The 6,411-nt window shown below is 42.1% G+C and overlaps 1 pseudogene; it reads left to right on the top strand.

Moving 5' to 3' along the window:
- LOC103192842 overlaps window positions 1-1,262 on the top strand; it is an 8,559-nt pseudogene extending 7,297 nt beyond the window's left edge.
- The last annotated feature ends 5,149 nt before the right edge of the window (window positions 1,263-6,411 follow it).

Below are 6,411 nucleotides of genomic sequence, written 5' to 3'. Positions count from 1 at the left end.
AATCCTGATCCACAGAAGAATGTCTCTCTTCCCAGGATGTCCCTGGGTATCCTGGAAGTAGGCCACACCCCTAGGGAAACTCCCCTTGAACAGATTGGCCACTCAGAACACAGTCATCTGATCCCATCATGGGAACAACCACACAGAACTAGGGTCCAGCCAAGTTGACACACAGCCCCAACTATCACATGCATCTTAGTCTTTAAGGAGATATCTTTGTTCTTCAGCACTTGAAAGAGGTCTTTTGCAACAGATTTGCCCAATGCAATACATCTTTTGATGTCTTGACTCCTGCTTCCATTGGCATTGATTGTAGAACCAAGCAATATGAAGTCTTTGACACCTTCAATCTTTTCTCCACCTATCATGATGGTGCTTACTGGTCCAGTTCTGAGGATTTTTGTTTTCTTTATATTGAGACGTAGACTGTAGTCATTAATCTTCATCAGTAAGTGCTCCAATGCATCCTCACTTTCACCAAGTAAAGTCGTGTCATCAGTGTATCTCAGGTTGTTAATGAGCCTTCCTCCAATCCTGATGCCACGTTCTTCTTCATATATTCCAGCTTCTCGGATTATTTGCTCAGTGAAAAGACTGAACCAGTATGATGAAGGGATACAATCCTGATGCACCCTTCTTGATTTTAAACCATGCAGTGTCCCCTGGTTCTGTTTGAATGACAGCCTCCTGATCTATGTACAGTTACCTCATGAGTACAATTAAATGTTCTGGAATTCCCATTCTTCTCAATGCTATCCACAATTTGTTATGATCAACACAATCGAATGCCTTTTCATAGTCAATAAAACACAAGTAAACATCTTTCTGGTATTCTTTGGAGACAAAGTGGGAGACAACAAAGCCACCCTGCTGAACATGCTGAACATATCTATCTCCTTTGGCTGATCATCCAGCAGGTGTTTGACAGTGAGTGGCAACATCTACAACCCCAAAGTGCTTTACACCAAAGGAAATGCTGCATTTTCTCTTCCTTGGGAGTGTCCACAATGTTGCCAGCATTATCTCTGCAGATTGGTTACCAAGCCTATCATCAGTGGATTCAAGTGAGTCCTGGCTCATACCTTCCCATTTGTTGAAAAGGTCAAGGTCTTCTTGTCTGATCCATCTGCATTTGTGCCTTCTATCCTGGAGCACCAACCACCACTGCTACTCCTGCTTCTGCTTTGGTTCTGACCAAAGTTGAAGCAAAGGAAGAGTCAGAGGAGTCAGGAGAGAAAATGAGATTTGGTCTTTTTGATTAGACACCAAGAAGACACCAAACACCCACTCAGCCAGTTTTCTTTGTGAAACAAGGAAATAAAGGCTTTCTTCTCTTAAAAAAAAGAAAGAAAAAAAAACTGTGGAATTGACTCAAGGCAATGGATTTTATTTTTTTGGGGGGGAGGGCAGTTGTTTGTTTCTTTAGTCTGGAATTTCTCCATCAGTTTCCACTGAATATTATGTGCCTCTCATTTTTTCCTTATTTTTTTCTTCCTAAAACGTCAAGGTTCCCTGTTTTGAGTATTAGATGTAGATAAAGGGGAATAGAGGATGATTTGATCCATTTAAAGGTAACCTGGAGGGGATGGGGTTAAACAGATCCACTTGGAGGCTACACCTCCTCTCCGTTCTACACCTCTGCTCCCACCTTCTCAAAGGGAACTCCTCAAAGTGGGAGGTTAAGTAGGCCAGATCATGGCTTCTAGAAATCCTGGGGCCTGTTCTAGGGTGGTTGGGGAGGTGTGCATGAACTGAGAAGGGTAGAGGACTCCAGAGAACTGCACAAAGTTTGGAGCCCAAGGGCTGAGAACTTGGCCTGAAACTTGTGCAAGAGATCCAGGGTCCCAGGCACAGCTTGTGACCTCTGCTTCCACCCTCTGAATCCAGGGGCATGAGTGAAGGTTCTGGTCTCCGGGAGAGGCTGGGCCAGGCAATGCCCCCTCCCTTGAATGGGGGCAGGAAGACATGGACTCCATGAGCCTTCACCCTGACAACTGGATCAGACAGAGGAATTTCATCTCCTGCCTCAGGACCCAGCTGCAAATCCAGAAGACTACCAGGGATCATCTAATCCCACCCACTGGTGATTGTCCAGTCAGGAAACTGAAGCCAGAGAGGGAGGGGCTCCACAAAGGTCACAGAGCCAGTTGGGAGTAGAGCAGAACTCTGGTCTGTCACCTGGACAATACTGTTTTCCATTGTTCCTCCCTAGTGGTTAGTGGGAGAGTTCCAAGAATCTGAAATCTAGAAATAGCCTTTCAATATTAATATTGTATTTCAATTCTGAGACACAAATTTTTAACTTTCCTGAAACAAGATGCATGGTTCAATTGATCTAGACATTTAATGTGGTCTTTCTTTCCCTGTCAAAGCTATTATTAACTTGATGGTGAATTTTCTGAAGGATGGTATTTTAGAATAAAGCATTTAAGTTAATGGTGCAAAAGTGTTAATACTAGTATTTTGGTTGATGTCTGTGTTTCCAGCATGGTGTAAAGTGCTGAATATACTGTTTGTCATTTGATTCACCCAATAATCCTATGATGTGGTTACTACTATAAACCCATGATCCCACAGTAAGTGGAGTTTTGATTTTATTTAAACCCAGACAATGTGATTCCAGAGCCTGCAATGGACACAGTACACTTTACTACCTTATTCATTCACTCTTTTACTAATCCTTGTGGGACATTGGAGTTGACAATTTGAAAGCTCTGAGCCTGCCCTTATTGAGCTGACCTTCTAATGGAAGACATCATTATCCCCATCTCTGTGTGACTTTAGAACAAGTCGTCTTTCCCTCTGTTGGGGGCTAGAGGCCCAATCTGTGAGATGAGGGGCTAGACCCTCAGAGCCCACCAGCTCAGATCTGATGAATAGCCAGACCGAGAAGCACCTGGCCCATTGATCAACCAGGGCTTTTCTCTTCCCTCAGTTCCTGGGAAGCACAACTACCTTGTGACAATTTGGGAGACAATGATGTGCTTTATTCTGCCCACTGTGCCCAGCAGCAACTACTAGTCTTGAAGGATTGTGTTTTCATTCTTAGGACCCTCTGGGAACCCTCCCCTCACAGCTGCCTCCTTATCCACCTGCACTGGGCTAAGAGCACTAAATCACCTTCCCCTGACTCCAGCTCATGCAATTTGGAGTTAACTCACTGCCAGTGGCCAAAGGGCCCTTGTAGCCAGTAACTTGTACATAATTGGAAAAATCTTTAACACACTGCTGATGGATTTTCCCCCACTTTTCTGTGACAAAGTCAAAACAGTACAAGATATAGATTTCCCAGGACTGAGTGTGAGACCAAAATAAAGGGAGGGAAGAGATGATGGTGGTGGTGGTGAGGAGTAACATAGGACAAGAGGGCCAAATTTTGCAATAAAGTTATGGTTATTTTTTCTCCTGATAGCATTTCCTTTGTACCACAATGACAAATGGCTCTCTAAACTACAACAGATTTATACAGTGTTTCATTAGGACACTTTAGTCAAAAGATCAATGATGCTTCTCAAACCTCTCTGCCAGCCCACAAGGTCAGGTGAGCCTGACGAGAAGCCTGCTAAGATCTGGATAAAATTAGGCAGCTGCTGACAGACTCTGGATTCATAATCATAGCACATCGATTTCCAAAGCGGTGATGAAGCTGAGTGAGTTTCATTGGCCTCCTGGTTCTGTCTTTGTGGCAAGGGACCTTCTATAATAAAGTGACTCTTCCTCTAGGGAAGTGGAGCCGTTTGAAGCAAGACTTGGTATTTGGCAGAGTTTTGGTGAGGGTGAGTGGTTCAGCAGCGAATGTGAAAGCTTGTTCTGCCATTGATTAACTGGGCAAGTTATTTCACCTCTGTTTCACCATCTGTGAATACTGGGAACAACAACAGAAACCAGATTGTCATAAAGAATAAATGGCTCAAAGCTTGTAAGCACTTAGCATGATGCTTGGCATGTGGTTGATAATCAATATATTATTTGCATTAATAAGCCATAGACTTCTAGAGCAGAAGGAAGCACAAAACCAGCCTCTCCTTTAACAGAGAAGGAAATTGAGTTCTAGAGAAGTTAAGTGACTTGGCCAAGGTCACTAAGCAAGTTTTTGGCAAACTTAGGCCTAGAACTCAATTGTCCAAATGCCCAGCCAAGAACCCTTTCCATGACAGGCATACCTCCTGGCTGCTTAGGGAGATGGAAGCTGAAATAGCTTTGACACTGCCAAGCCCTGAGTCAGGATGAGCTGTTTCTTATGTGACAGCAGTGTTGGTGTTAGGAAAAACCTGTTGACATTGTTTCTGCTGGGGACCCTTGAACAAGCCTGGCTCCCTGGTTGCCAAGTCTGCTGGTGAAAAAAGATGGAAAACTTTGTGGAATTTTATCTTTGTTAGTTGCTGTTGAGTGGGCTCCAGTTCATGCTGACCTTATGAATAACAGAAGGATGTGTTGCCCAGTCTTTTGCCATCTTCATGATAATGCTGTTTGAGTCCATTGCTGTGACTATGTTTCAATCCATCTAACTGACAGTTTTCCTTGTTTTCACTGACCTTCTACTTGACTAAATGTGATGTCATGTTCTAGCAATTGGTCTTTCCTGATGACTTGTCCAAAGTAAGAAAGCCAAAGTTTAAGTACAGATTTGTGTGCAGGCACATACATTCATAGAAGACATAATTACAGATACTTATCAGACATAACCACATACCTTGCATGATTAATTTTCTAGGTTTGAACCCTTTGGATCTTAGCATCATAGGACAATTCAGTCAATTGGAATAATATTGTTCACAAAGTTTATATTCTTCATCCCAGTGGAGTAGCAGCTGGGGTCTTAAAAGCTTCCCAGCATCCATCTACGATAAAACTATTGTCTCTATTTGTCAAGACCAAAGAGTAAGAAAATAACTAAAATGCTAGGAAAAAAAAAAAAAAAAGTCTACAAAGCTGATAGTCTACATGAGCCATGGCCTCACATACTCTGAGACCAGAGGAACCAGACAGTGCCCGGCTATCATCCCTGACCGATCTGACCAGGACCACAACATGATTCTGGTTAGAATGGGAGAAAAAGGCAGAACAAAACTCAAATTTATAAAAATGGCCAGATTAACTGGACTAAGACCAGATCACTCCTCGAGAGTATAGCCCTTTTTTTAACAGAAAAGCAGAGTGACATGCAAAATAAAATATATTACCCATTAGATCGGTGCTCTACCAAACAAGTCTGTATGAGCCCCAAAGTTTGGCATTTGCTCTAAAAAAAAAAGATGAGAAGGTTCAGGGGCAGGGAATCTTATTGTTGTTAGGTGCTGTCAAGTAATCTCCAACCCATAGTAACCCTGTGCAACAGCAGAATGAAACACTGCCAGGTTTTGTACCTGCCTCACAACCCTTGCTACACCTGAGCCCATAATTGCAGCTACTGTGTCTATCCATCTCATTGAGGGTCTACCCTTCTTTGTTGACCCTCCACTTTACCAAGCATGATATCCTTCTCCGGGGAATTGTTCCTTTTGACAACATGACCAAAGTAGGTGAGATGAAGTCCTTTTAGCAGTCCATAGTACTTTCAGTATTCTTTATCAGCACCACAACTCAAAAGCATCAACTCTTCTTCAGTCTTCCTTATTCATTGTCCAGCTCTCACATACATAAGAAGTGACTGAAAATACCATGGCTTGGGTTAGGCACAACTTAGTCTTCAAGGAGACATCTTTGCTCTTCATCATGTGAAATAGGTCTTTTGCAGTAGATTTGCCCAATGCAATACACTGTCTGATGTCTTGACCGCTACTTCCATTGGTGTTGATTGTAGAACCAAGTAATATGAAATCCTTGACAACTTCAATCTTTTCTCCATGCACATTGAGGCTGTTTATTGGACCAATTATGAAGATTTTTGTTTTCATTATATTGAGGTGTAATCTATACTGTAGAGTGTAGTCATTAATCTTCATCAGTAAGTGCTTCAAGTCATTCTTACTTTCAGCAAGCAAAGTTGTGTCATCTGCGTATCACAGGTTGTTAATGAGTCTTCCTTCAATCCTGATGCCACATTCTTCTTCATATAATCCAGCTTCTGGGATTATTTGTTCAGCATGCAAGTTGAATAAGTATGGTAAAAGGATACAACCTTGATGCACTCCCTTCTTGATTCTGAACCATGTAGTATCCCCTTGTTCTGTTTGAACTGCCTCCTGATCTATGTATAGGTTCTTATGAGTATAATCAAGTGTTCTGGAATTCCCATTTTTCTCAATGTTATCTACAATTTGTTATGATCCACACAATAAAATGCTTTTGCATAGTCAATAAAACATAAGTAAACATCTTTCTGGTATTCTTTTCTTTCAGTTAAGATTGATCTAACATCAACAATGATATCCCTTATTCCACATCCTCTTCTGAATCCAGCTTGCATTT

The sequence above is a fragment of the Orycteropus afer genome, unplaced genomic scaffold, assembly GCF_000298275.1.
Source record: "Orycteropus afer afer isolate SDZICR_OR568_19922 unplaced genomic scaffold, OryAfe1.0 scaffold00031, whole genome shotgun sequence".
NCBI classification, from domain to species: domain Eukaryota; kingdom Metazoa; phylum Chordata; class Mammalia; order Tubulidentata; family Orycteropodidae; genus Orycteropus; species Orycteropus afer.
This window is presented reverse-complemented; position numbering and strand designations above follow the sequence as displayed.